This window comes from Xenopus laevis, chromosome 2S, assembly GCF_017654675.1.
Source record: "Xenopus laevis strain J_2021 chromosome 2S, Xenopus_laevis_v10.1, whole genome shotgun sequence".
In the NCBI taxonomy this organism is placed as follows: Eukaryota; Metazoa; Chordata; class Amphibia; order Anura; family Pipidae; genus Xenopus; species Xenopus laevis.
In genome coordinates, this window is record NC_054374.1 from 8,831,206 (window position 1) to 8,845,636 (window position 14,431).

General features: G+C 40.3%; 1 protein-coding gene across 8 annotated transcripts in view; it reads right to left on the bottom strand.

The window, feature by feature from the left end:
* st3gal6.S (ST3 beta-galactoside alpha-2,3-sialyltransferase 6 S homeolog) overlaps positions 1 to 14,431 on the bottom strand; it is a 65,072-nt gene that overhangs the window by 45,536 nt on the left and 5,105 nt on the right. Inside the window, exon 2 of one of the 8 annotated variants that reach the window (XM_018248837.2) lies at positions 4,855 to 4,933. The exons of the other annotated variants lie outside the window; for them this stretch is intronic. The gene's annotated coding sequence lies outside the window, so the exon portion shown is untranslated. The remainder of the gene's footprint in view (positions 1 to 4,854; positions 4,934 to 14,431) is intronic. 8 annotated transcript variants of the gene reach the window in all.

A 14,431-nucleotide genomic window follows, 5' to 3' on the forward strand; every position in this document is an offset into this window, starting at 1 on the left:
TCAAACAGCCGGGTGTGTAACAAAGCTGTGGCTCAAGTACAGTATGATGCAAACCTTTGTAAAACCTCCAATCTCATGTAATAGAGAGTTAAACATTTGCACAAATAATTCCACCGCATAGCTGAGGGATGCTCAATCACCCAAATACCCAACAACGTTGTTTGCATGATACCAATCATTGCCAGGATATTTTTAATTTGATAAATGTTCTGACCTGGGCATGTCAATAAAACGACATTTCAAGATCTGCTGTTCTTTACTTTGCCAGAGTTAATTTGTTCTCGAACACCTGCAAGGATGAAAACATTTCCCAAGAACAAGCCCTCGCTGGCACTTGGCATCCTGAATCGCACACCGGAGCGGATACAATAAGTCCGAAACAATTCCCATTTCATTTCCTTTTCTTCTGTATGATGTTCCAAAAATGTGAAATGCTGATATTTAAATATCAGTATCCTAGAACAGCTGGACAAACAGATTGCTAAAGCTGGCCACATGCAGGCCAAAATTAGCCACCAGAGTGTATGCAATTAAAACAATTGCCTGGCTGACTGATCACCTGATGGGAGTGCCATAAATCGAGGGCAGGTCTGCATAGGGACTATGCCCTATAGTGATGGGCGAATTTATTCATCAGGCGCGAATTTGCGCGATTCGCCACCTGTGAAAAAATTTGCGAAACGGACGCTGGCGTCGAAAAAACGTCCGCCAGCGTCAAAAACGGATGCCGGCGCTGTTTTGCGAATTTTTCGCCATTTCGCAGGAAATTCGTGAATAATACGGCAAAGAGAAATGGCGCAAATTCGTCCAACACTAATGCCCTATGATGTGATAGTGATGTCACACAAGGGGTGGGGCAGGCACGCGTCTATAAGATCGGAAGTTGGCAGCGACCTGCAACAAGTGCACAGAGGTCGGCCGGAACCCACCAGACCCACGGATATCGGGCAGGCCCGCACATCACTACTGCTTATATTCTCTAAAAAATCTGACTCCTAAACATTGTTACAAAAACCAGCTGAGGTATCCAAAAGTTCCAGGGAGCTAGAACTTCTGCTAGATGTATACCAAAGGACTGGGAATCAAGAGCTTTCTGTTAGATGTATTCAAAAATACCAGGGGTCTAGAACTCATGCTAAGTCAATACCAAAACACCAGTAATCTAGACCTTCTGTTACATGTATCCCAAAGTACCAGGGAGCTAGAACTTCTGCTAGATGTATACCAAAGGACTGGGAATCAAGAGCTTTCTGTTAGATGTATTCAAAAATACCAGTGGCCTAGAACTCCTGCGAAGTATATACCAAAGACCAGTGATCTAGAGCTTCCGCTACATGTATCCCAAAGTACCAGGGAGCTAGCAGGTCTGCTAGATGTATACCAAAGGAATGGGAATCAAGAGCTTTCTGTTAGATGTATTCCAAAATAACAGTGGTCTAGAACTCCCGCGAAGTATATACCAAACACCAGTAATCTAGAGCTTCAGTTACATGTATCCCAAAGTATCAGGGAGCTAGAATGTCTGCTATATGTATACCAAAGGACTGGGAATCAAGAGCTTTCTGTTAGATGTATTCAAAAATACCAGTGGTCTAGAACTCCTGCTAAGTCTATACCAAAACACCAGTAATCTAGAGCTTCTGTTACATGTATCCCAAAGTACCAGGGATATAGAATGTCTGCTAGATGTATACCAAAGGACTGGGAATCAAGAGCTTTCTGTTAGATGTATTCAAAAACGTGAGATACAGCTTTTATCGGCATTATCCTTTCCTCCTGGAACACAGACAATTAATTTGAGCTGTGACTAACAGATACTGAACTACAACACAGATGGGTGGAGGGGACAAGAGGACAGATCAGAATCATTCATCTTAAAAGGAAGATTAGGTTTTTCTAAGCGACTAGGAAAGAGTAATGGCCTGAAAAGTACACTTCAAAAGACCGCTAGAATTTTAGTAGGTTATGATCAACATAAGTCCTCCGACCACAGATACTGTATCTACCCTGGGATGCAGAGTATTGCAATTCAGCAAGGGGGCAGTATTTTTTTTCTCCATTCCCCCATGGTCACTAAATATAATGTAATAACCAACTCTCTTTTACTAAACACCATATTTATCAAATATATCCCCAACGCAACAGCTCTCTCTATTATGTAAGGGTTAGTGCTCAGCAATACAAAGTTGCCATCAAATAAAGCACAGAGCCATTATACTTGTTGTGCTTCTCAATGCAGCCTTTCACTAACCATACGAGCTGCCAGTTTGTCACCTTATACTAGACAAATGCAATAATGGTGCTTTATAATCCTCTTCCCAAAGGAACCCTCTAGTGAAGCGCTTTCCCAACAGCCCTAATGGATCCATTGCATTGAGTAAGCACAATAGGGCATTGTTGCAGCCCTTCCAAAAGGCAACTAAGAATACAGTCTGTGAATAGTGGCTTCACGTTCCTTTCTCTTTTCCTCCAGGTATTATTGGATACAACTCAACTGTTGTGTAATTAATGATCGGTAAGATAATGGCCAAATTAGCAGGCTATGGTTCTGCAAGTAAAGGTAGGTGCTAATTATAATGTATTACAAGTAGCCCATAGGCACTACCAAACTTGATGCTTCAGCTATGAACCATTGCCTGGACTTAAGATCCAAAAGACTGGAGACAATAAACATTTTTTTTCAAAATGAATCAGTTAATAGTGCTGCTCCAGCAGACTTCTGCACTGAAATCCATTTCTCAAAAGAGCAAAATGTTTTTTTTTATATTCAATTTTGAATTCTGACATGGGGCTAGACATTTTGTCAATTTCCCAGCTGCCCCTGGTCATGTGACTTGTGCCTGCACTTTAGAAGAGAAATGCTTTTTGGCAGGCTGCTGTTTTTCCTTCTCAATGTAGCTGAATGTGTCTCAGTGAGACATGGGTTTTTACTATTGAGTGTTGTTCTTAGATCTACCAGGCAGTTGTTATCTTGTGTTAGGGAGCTGTTATCTGGTTATCTTTCCATTGTTCTTTTGTTTGGCTGCTGGGGGGGAAAGGGAGGGGGTGATATCACTCCAACTTGCAGTACAGCAGTAAAGAGTGGTTGAAGTTTATCAGAGCATAAGTCACATGACTTGGGGCAGCTGGGAAATTGACAAAATATCTAGCCCCATGTCAGATTTCAAAATTGAATATAAAAAAAATTGTTTGCTCTTTTGAGAAATGGATTTCAGTGCAGAATTCTGCTGGAGCAGCACTATTAACTCATTCATTTTGAAAATGTTTTTTTTTCCCCCCATCACAGTATCCCTTTAAGCTTATTCAGAGTACATTAATCAGTCATTGCTGTATCATAAATCATACATTTGTTTCTAAAATCTTTATGTCTCATTCATACCCTTTAGTTGCAAGTAGGGTCCTCTACTCCCATTGTATGGTAAACCCTTGTTTGTTATTCACCATTTGTTCCCTGTTCATTATAAACTAATTATAACGGTAAAGCACTGCGTAACTTGTCGGCTCTATATAACTAAATGATGATGATGATGTTAACCGGGAGGTTCTCAAATGGGGCAGCAGCCCTAATGGTCATAAGAAGTAGAATGGTTGGCATCCAGCATGAGGTCCAGATGGGTGTTATTTGTTCTTCTATAAATGACTGGAAACCCAGCCAGAGCGAGGTTTGGGGTAAACACATATTTGCTCTTCTAGTTATGACTGGAATTGTAGCAGGGTGACTGAGCGCTACCGTTCTGTACAAGGAGAGCCTCTATCCCCTACGCAAGGGTCATGATTTTCAGAGAGTCACTATTTCTGCACAGCCTAATTGTGTTGCACTGAAAATGTTAAAGGACAATGCAGTTAAGCTGCTAAAGACCTATCATTTCCAATCCTACCACCAACCATGGTGGCCCATGGCAGATTAAAGGGGAAGTAAAGTCTAAAATAGAATAAGGCTAGAAATGCTGTATTTTGTATACTAAACATAAACATGAACTTACTGCACCACAAGCCTAATCAAACAAATGATTTATGCTTTCAAAGTTGGCCACAGGGGGTCACCATCTTGTAACTTTGTTATACATCTTTGCAAGACCAAGACTGTGCACATGCTCAGTGTGGTCTGGGCTGCTTAGGGATCGTCATAAATGATCAAAACAGCACAAGTCAAATAATATCTGCCAGAAGCCGATACAGCAAAGACTGATTAATAATCAGAATATGCAGACTGCACTGGGTCCTGTGTTGTCAAGTATTCTAATGTGGAATCTATATGACATAATAGTACAGGACACTGCACTAAAAACCCAGATGTGTTTACCCTTGATATCAATTAAGTAGCATATGGCTGTACGTGTATAAAGATAAATATGTTTGTGCAACTTATTAGAGCTTAATGAAAGACTTAGCCTAAGCTACGTGGGACTGGGTAAAGTGGCAGCTGTTTAAATAAGAATCTACTCTCCAGGCCCAAATGGCTCAGTGATGCCAGTATGGAACCGCAGCTTGAACAGGGGACACTGGAACATAGGGTAACACTGCATTTAATATTAAGACACCCCATGTGCCATGTGTCTAATCCAGTGAACCCCAACCAGTACCTCGTGAGTAACATGTTGCTCTCCAACCCCTTGGATGTTGCTCCCAGTGGCCTCAAAGCAGGAGCTCATTTTTGATGGCAAATCACAGCACTTATTTGGCACCCCAAGAACCTTTTTCATGCTAGTGTTGCTCCTCAACTCATTTTACTTCTGAATGTTGCTCACGGGTTCAAAAGGTTGGGGGTCCCTGGTCTAATCCAACATACCAAGGGGACATTTGCTATCACAGTAACACATTTAGATGAACCCTTTAATTAACTTTTCTTCTTACTTAGGTTGCACTGCTTTCACACAAGAGCTTGTGATGTAAATCCCTTATTATGTCTCATTTTCTGTTAGACAGTGAGAACCTGAAAGATAGGTATACAAGTAGAACAAGAAATAATCATACATGCAGCCACAAAAAGTGGTAATAAGCGGTGATTTCTTTTCAAACTAATAACAGGCCAGAGTGCTTTTCTGAAAAACACCAGCAGAGACTATGGTCCATGGTCCAAGAGTTTGAATAGTCAACCCAGGGTGTAAGTAAAAGACTGTGAGTGCAAAGACGAAATTCCAACTATCTTCTGTACAGTAGTTTTCTTGGCTTTTAAAAGGGTGTTAATAAGACTGAACCCCTTTTCCACCACCCTTTAAAGTTCATTTGTTTTTTCTCTTTTCCATAGCCCACCAGTCAATTACTTTAACTTGCCATCACATGGGTGTCTAAAACTGGCAACAAACTGGCCAACACATAGCTGGATCATACTCAAAGCTCCCTATGCTCCAGCCTATGGTCCTAACAATCTAAGTGGCCCTCAAAGGCATTTGGAATCCCAGTCATAGCAGAAGTACTGCCACTAGAGTTCCAAAAAGACCAGACTCACAAAGCCAATCTGTGGATTCTGAAACGCCAGAGAGGCTACTGTAAGATGCCATAGTTACTATTTATTAGGCTACAATTTTTTCGAGCGTTTGGGCCTCTGTGTACTTGAAACGTCAGGGCCTATTTTGACGCCCAGTTTTGACCGGATTAAACTGAAAATGTACAATATCAATGACATTGACAATGAAAAGAGAGGGAGTGGATATCACTATTCTGCCTAGCACCACAGCTGGCCATAGACACAGAGATATTAGTCCTTGTACGAGGAACGTTCAGATAGCGATTGTTTGTTTCAATGCAACAATGTAAAACGAACCAGTCAGATTTCAATTGTAGGATTAAAATGGGAAAAATAACAAATCAAACTATTTTTGGCCATTTAATGACAGTGGAGACAGACACCCATGGATATCGTCAGATAGGCAATACATGAGAAGATATTATCATTACTTAACAAAAAATTTCTAACCTTAAACAGGCTTTTGCCCAGGGCCAGATTTACATAGTGGGCGCCCCTAAGGCCACTGCCGTTTGTCGACCCTGTCCCCTCCCCTTTATTCGTGCAGATTTTCATCTTCTGGTCTGGAGCAATGGGGATTGGTGCACAGAAATGTAAAAAATTACTACATCTCCAGCGCATCCCCAGTGTTTTTGAACCAATGTGGGTGTGGTTGGGCAGCATGTCGCCCCCCTAAAATCCTGCAGCCCAAGGCCAGGGCCTAGGTGGCCTTTGCACAAATCAGGGCCTGATTTTGCCATGGTATGATAATTGCTGGGATGATTAATCGATTTACGAGTCCACAGACGGTCCGAAAATCATACAAAACTTAATACGACTATATCTGTGCATCAATGGCTAGCTTTAGTCCTGGTCTACATCTAGCCACACCTTTTAGAATGTAAGCTCTTTTGGGTAGGGCCCTCTGTACTTCTTGGTTGTTTTTGTAGGTCTATGTATACACTCATTAACTGTACAACGCTGTGGAATGTCTGCGGGTTTTTTTTACATTAATAATAATCATAATAATGTCTGGCCAGTTTGGTACTTTCCATGCAGTTAGTGGGTTATTGGTGTTGTTGTAGGTTTCTGTTTATGTATACACTCATTAGCTGTACAACACTATGGAATATGTCTGCATTTTTTTTTTTACATGGTAATAATAATAGTAATAATGTTTATAATCCAAACATGCAACATCAAAATGAGCAGATGTCTGGCCAGTTTGGTGGTTTCCATGCAGTTAGTGGGGAATTACCAGTTTTGATCCCTTATCTGAACATTCCAGACATAATATAACCTTCTTATTTCTAGTCTTATCATCCATTTAAGAATACTCTATCCACAAAGGTTCTGCCTGGTCGCAGTTAGCACAACCCTATAAAAACAAGGCAAACTAACCAATGACAGTTATCAAGATATGTTGATCAGTCTACCTTCTGCCATTCCTTAGGGCTATAGTATACCTCTCAACTGTCCCATTTTTCGCCGGGACAGTCCCGATTTTGACAGCTCAACTCGCAGTCCCAGTTGTTGAAATGTCCTGACTTTCTCTTTGATCTCCTACACTGAACAGCCAGAAAAAGATACAAGGTTTCTAACTTAATTGGCTTTTGGCAAAGAGTCCAGAATAGCTACTTAGATAATTTTGTAACAATTTAAGATAAGCAAAGAAGCAATTGTAACAATTTAAGATAAGTGGGTCTCTTTAAAGGGCAATTCACCTTCATTAGCAAACTGTAACAACACATAAAAACCACAGAAATGTGTTCAAACTTTCATAACCTGCCAAATTTTGTAAAATGGACATGGTAATTAGGGGGGTAGCCACAGAAATGGGCGTGGTCATAACATTTTTCCGCTCTCGACGCGCAAATCTTTTTGTCCCTCTCTCTATTTCCAAAGTTTTGGGAGATGTGGTTTAGCAGCCGTTTGCCCCAACAAGCAGCTTGTGAAGTATGCTGAGCATATCATTGCTGATCGTGGAACAGCCCTATGAGTAAGATTATGGGGAAATTAAACAATTAAACCACGGCATAAATCATCTAAAAAATGAATAAACAGCTCCGCAGGGAAGCCAAAGGTCTGCTGATACATGTTAATGAAAGGACGGTGTTGGGAAAATTGGCAGTTGTGTAGAAGATGAGTTTATAATTGCAGATCAGGACTCTTTGTTCTGATACTACACACAGGACGGGACTTGTATTTGTTTATGTGAATTTTGTTCACACCCTCATTACACCCCGCTTAATGTTTTTAAAAATTAGTGGTGAGCACAACTTTCCCTTGTTTGTTATAGTTTATACAGGAGCAGTGACCAGCTCCATGTTGTAGCTCCCACCCTTCCCAGCTATAGTCAGGTGATCCCACTGGTGTCTAATAAAAGGGCAGCCAAGTTTGAGAGTTTTACTTTGAAAGCAGCAAGTAAGTTGCAGGTAAAACCAAGTCCCTTTGTAAAATGTATAATGAAGCAATAGAATTCTTAATGAATCAGATGAAAATTAAGCATAGGACTGGCCAGATATGGGATGACTTTGACGTAGTTGTTCAGCTTAAATATATTGCAATATATGGACAAACAATCCCTGTTTTGTTTAAAGGGTAAGGCATATATTAATTATGGTTTGAGTACAGAGGACCGTTTGTATTTGTCTGTATGAACCTCATTGCACCTTCACTTAATATTTTTAAAAATTAGTGATGAGCACAACTTTCCCTTGTTTGTTATAATTACTACAAGAAGCCTGATGCCTAATGAAGCACCACTGCACTGTTCTAAAGGAAGAGAACCCCTAAACCTTATTAACGTTAAAACCTTATAAAACTAGGATAGGCCATGCCCAATGCTGAGACAGATTGGAAGTTTCTTCCCACAGGAGGGATCTTACTCTGTATAGGGTGAGTCAGCCTGAGAAGCCGTTTCCAATCTGTGCAGGATACAACAAGCAGAACAGCAATTTTGTTGGCAGAATATGACAGAATAATCAAGGTATTTTTTTCTTTAAAATGAGCATGTTTTTACAAGTGGGACAGATGATCGCGTGTGGTTGTTTTCAACAGGAGCAGATAAATGCCTGTGTGCGTCTGTGTATATGTATATATACATTAATTATATAAAATATCTCAGTGCCTAGTTGTAGTTCATCCTGACGACGGTTCAAAGAGAACAGAAACGCGTTGATGTGGGGGATTAAGTGAAATTCCAATAAAACCACTTATTATTATGTCTGTGAATGCCTTTAATACTTATAACTAGATAAAAATTTCTGGGTGCCTAGCTGAAGTTCAATATAATAAACTAAAGCAGAGCTGGGCCAACCCGACCAGGCGCCCTAGGCAACCTGGCCGGCCACGGCACCGGCTGAGTGCGCGCTCTACAGCGCATGCGCGAAGCTGTGTCCCAGCACGCATGCGCAGAAACACATTGACAAGATGAATAGAAGCGGCAGTCGGGTAGAGACAGGACTGGACATGGGGTAGGCGACTGAGCAGGTGCGTGCCTGGCGCCCCTCCAGCTTTGCGCCCTAGGCACATGCCTACTCCGTCTACCCCTAGTTCCGGCCCTGAACTAAAGAATAAAAACCAGCACTCATGGGGTTTGAAAGAAAATGCAATAAAAAATGCTATTGAAGGGATTGACTTTTCCGTCTATATCACACACCTTTATCAACATACACAGGTATGGGATTCATTATCCAGAAAACTCCAAATTACTGGAAGGTCGTCTCCCATTGACTCGAATGATTTTCACATTTTTAAAAATTATTCACTAAATTTACCAAGTTGAGAGGCATTCATGGCTTCTGACAGAGACAGACACTAGGGGGGCTCACAGATGTACAGGTATTGGACCCTTTATCCAGAATCAATGGTACCTTGGGCTTTCCGGATAAAGGATCTTTCCATTATTTGGATCTTCATCCCTTAAGGGCAGGAACACACGCTCAGATTCGGGGAGATTAGTCGCCCAGTGCAAATCTCCCCATACTGCCTTCCCCTGCCCCGAAGAAGAGGAGATTTGTCGCAATGCGATTAATCTCCCCGAATCTGAGCGTGTCTCTGCCCTTAAGGTCCCCATAGACGCAAAGATTTCTCTTGCTGAACGACCGATTTTGGCGAAGTCCGACCAATCCTTCTAAATTATGGTGCGGTTAGTGCAATTGAACATCTTACGATTTTTCTTCCGACATCTGTCAGGAAATTGACCGGCCAGGTTAAAAAATTCTTTGTTGGTCCCAGTGCAATGTATCTATGTATTTTTGCAGGGCCAAGCAGGCAGCTCCCCTTTGTTTTCCTGCCAAATTGGTCTTTTTAGTTGATGGACAATTCGTACGATCGTTCTGAGAAGATCATGGGCTCACGATCAGGATCTGATCTTTTAAAAATCTCAACATCTATGGCCAGTTTAGTCGACAAGAAAATCATGTAAACATTAAAGAAATGGTTGAAGTTTTAAAGAGACAGTACATCAAGAAAAATCAAATCGAAGTATGCCTATTCCCTAGTCGAAGTACACAAAAAATAGCTCGAAATTCAAAGTTTTTCTCACGATGAGGATCGGATCTTTTAAAAATCTCAATATCTATGGCCAGCTTAAGTCGACAAGAAAATCATGTAAACATTAAATAAACCCAATAGGCTGGTATTGCTTCCAATAAGGAATAATTATATCTTCGATTGGATCAAGTACAAGATACAGTTTTATTATTACAGAGAAAAAGAAAATGGCCTTTCTGTAATTTGGAGCTTTCAGGATAACAGATCCTATGCCTGTATAATAAAGGGGTTGCACCAGGTAGACATTTATCAGGTTAGTGGTTGAATGTTGCAGTTTAATAAAGCAGTTTGTACACAGGGCTGCTGCATCCAGGTACAGTTTGTACAATCCATATTCACTATCCACTGAACTCCATATAAATGTCATAAGGCTACAGCAAGGAAAAAAAACGTTATTTTCAGAAAGCACACTAATCTTTACACTAATTATTAGCAAATAGCTATTTAATAGACTGAGTCATCTAGATAATAAAGTGCAGTAAAATACTGGTTGAACTGGTTGATCAAACGGCAGCTTTCTCATATCCCAAGCAGTCCGCCGAAATGGTTTTTGCACGGTTTACAAAAGTCTAGGGCCAAAACGATCACCTTGCCACATCAAAATTGCAGCCTGTACCTATTAAGATCTGAACAGTAGAGATCTGTCCAACACCATTAAATGGTCTAGTTGGCGAGATGTGATGCCAGTATGTTACATGCCCTGTGCCCATTAGTGAGTCTAATATATAAATGTGTCAGTGAATGAACTGATAATATAAAAAATTATTATTAACTGATATTACAGGTCCTTCTTAAAAAAGATAAAAAAAATAAATAAAGATATACACTGAAAAATATAAAATAAATGACTGTACAAATACTATTTCTTATGGGCAGAGACACACAGGGAGATAAGTCACCTGACAACAAATAGCCTCTTCTTCGGGCGACTACTCTCCACGAATTGCCTTCCGGACAGCTAGAATGTAAATCGCTGGCGGAATGGCACTGGGAGTGCTTCGTTTTCCGAAGTCGCCCGAAGTTTCCTCGTAAGGCAACTTCCGGCAACTTTGGAAAATAAAGTGCTCCGACTGCCATCCCGCCAGCGATTTAGATTCTAGTCGGCGGGGAGGCAGTTCGGGGAGATTAGTTGTCCGAAGAAGAGACGATTTGTCGCCTGGCGACTAAATCTCCCCAAATCGTCTCGTCCATCTCTGCCCTAATAGAGGTATGGGATCCATTATCCAGAAACCCGTTATCCAGAAATGCTACAAATTACTGGAAGGCCATCTCTCATTAACGCAATTTTAATCAAATAATTCTATTTTTCTAAAATGATTACCTTTATCTCTATAAAAATAAAACAGTACAGTAGCATGCACTTGATCCAAACTAAGATATACTCAATCGCTAAACAATCCAATTGCTTTAATGACTTTTAAGGTATTACAGAAAGATCCCTTAAGGTGCCCATACACGGAGAGATCCGCTTGTTTGGCAATGTCGCCAAACGAGTGGATCTCTCCTACATATGCCCACCTTGAGAGGATATGACCCTAGGGCCCAACGATCGGATCCTAAGGATGCCTAATGGGCGGTCGGATCGTGGGACTGGATCAACAAACAGATGCGGCCACGATCCAACGGGATTTTTAGTCCCGCACGATCGACATCTGGCCGACTTTTGGCCAGATATCGATCGGGGAAGCCCGTCGGAGGGCCCCATACACGTGCCAATAAGCTGCCGAATCGGTCTGTCTGCAGCTTTTATTGGCCTGTGTATGGCCACCTTTAGGCAGAAAATCCCAGGTCCAGAGCATTCTGGAAACAGATTGCATAACTCATGTAAACCATTTATTAGTGTTTTGTTTTGGCACCAACAAAAAGGATGCAAAATTCAAAGCAGAAAATAGAGTTGACCAAATTAGCTGCTGAAAGAAAATTAGCATTAAAAATTTGTATTGACATTATTTTTTTACAGTTCCAGACCAAAAACCAGATGAAACCAAATTACGGGAACAATAAATGCGCAGGAAGTTAAAGCTAACACAGGCACCTACAGAGACAGAACCCTGAACCCTAAGTGTCAGGCCACACTGGGCGTTTTGGGGAGATTTGGTCACCTGGCCACTAATCGCCTCGTTTTTGCGGCGACCAATCTCCCCAAACGCCTTCCCTGACTCTGCGCCGGCTAAAATGAAAAAACACTGGCGCTAATCACACGCCGCCATTTGTTTTCTGAAGTCGCCCGAACTTTCCTTGTGAGGCGACCAAATCTCCCCAAAACGCTCATTGTGGACTTACCCTTAATCATTGGTACAAACAAACAACCAACAGCTTCAACTCAGTATAGTTTTGAATGACTGCAATAAAGTGAATTACATGATTAGCATGTAGTTATCCATGTAGTGGATGCTATATGTTCTATGTGAACAATTATTTATTATTATTTAGTGCCTTTATAGTAGATTATTTGCAAATAATAAACTAAAACACATATATGATATTATACGTGCAGACATCCTGACAAACATTATATAGTGCCACTTTTTTAAACACTCAAAGTCACATTTATTTATTTATTCTGCAACTTAAGAAAATCACAAAATTTTTAAAAAATTACTTATTCAGCAACTAAAACCTGGTAAGCTTCTATATAACACAGTGGGAGGTATATTTTCAAAATTCAAGCAATTTTTTTTTTTTTTTGTAAAATAACGATGCAATCAACTCTTCCAATTCAAGTATTTATTTTAGCAATTGAGAAAAAATCAGGTTCAATTTAAAAAAAAAAAACATTTTCCCTTTTCAAAATAATTAACTTTTCTCAGTTATCTTGAGAAAATCCATTTCCAATGTTTTCGAATTCCAGTTTTTAAACCTAGCAATGAAAAAAATCTCAAAGATTTGAATGAAATCAATAGGCAAAAAAACCCCAAAAAACTGGAGTGCTGGCAGACAATGGGAGATTTATATTCAACATTAAGGGGCATAATTATCTAGGGTCGAATTGAAAAATCCCAACCGAATTTTAATTAAAATTGAAAAAGACCAACCGAAAATTAAGTCGAAGGTTTTTGTTTTGGTCGAATAGGTACGTTTTCGGCTGAATTCAAAATCATACGAATCGAAGGAATAGCACATTCAACTGAATTCGATTTGAAGTGTTTCCAAAAAAAACTTTGATTTTTCAAAGTCCACCAATTGACTCCACATAGGTTCTAGGAGGTCCCCCATAGGCTAAAACAGCAATTCGGCAAGTTTTAGATGGTGAATGGTCCAAGTCAAATTTTTAAAGAGACAGTACATTCGAATCGAATTTGGACTCTTCCCTAGTCGAAGTACACAAAAAAAAGCTCGAAATTCGAATTTTTTTCATTCAAAAATTCACCACGACCTTTGATAAATCTGCTTTTTATTTTTAATTGTTTAAACATTGCAATTTGTAAATTGGCTGGAGCCGACATTAGGCTTCTGGATGTTAACACAGAAGAGGAGTCATTGCCACACACTCGTAATATACATCTTTTTTTTTTTTTTACGTAAAAAAAACTGTATCAGTATCAAGAACACAAAGTGGAAGATGTTTTTCTATCATTGTTCATTTCCTTTTTCCTTTTCCCAGTTCCCATTGTTTACTTAACAGTCATTAATGTACCAAACCTATTGTATTTCATGTGAGCAAGCGGGAAGTATTGTGTCTGCTGCAGTCTCACTTGACTTACAATAAACAATGGCCTGATGTTGGTCTTGAGGTTTAAAAATACAGTCGCCCAAACTGCACTGATCAGCCGCTAGGCCAATCCACAACTGCCTGACGCAGACTACACTGATTTAGAACATACTAACCTTTCAGAAATCCATACCTCCCAACATTTTGGAAGTAAAAAGAGGGACAAAAATTTTTTTCCCGCACGTAGCGCAGCAATTTTTTGACCACACCCCTTTCTGTGGCCACACCCCCTAATTACCATGTTTGTTTTACAAAATTTGGCAGGTTATGAAAGTTTGAAAATATTTCTCCTTATCTAAACTGTGTTTTTGTGTCTCAAAATTGTTACAAAGTATCTTATTTGCACCTGTTAGCTGTTCTGGGCTCTCTGCTAAAAGCCAATTAAGTGAGAAACTTTGTTTCTTTTTCTGGCTGTTCAGTGCAGAGAAAAGAGGGACTTTCCAGTACAAATGAGGGACTGCGGGTTGAGCTGTCAAAAGAGGGACTGTCCCTCCGAAAAAGGGACAGTTAGGAGGTATGGAAATCCGAAGGCAAGCTAATTGAACAGGCACGGAAGCCATCAAGATCTGAAAATATTACAAGACAAGTAAAAAAGGATAAAATATCTTTTTATACGTTTGGTCTATAGTGGACACGGGGCTACTGTATGTAATAGGATATACAGGAGCCCCATGGATTTTCATGCCTCAGCTTGCCCTTGCCAGCACAGCATATTG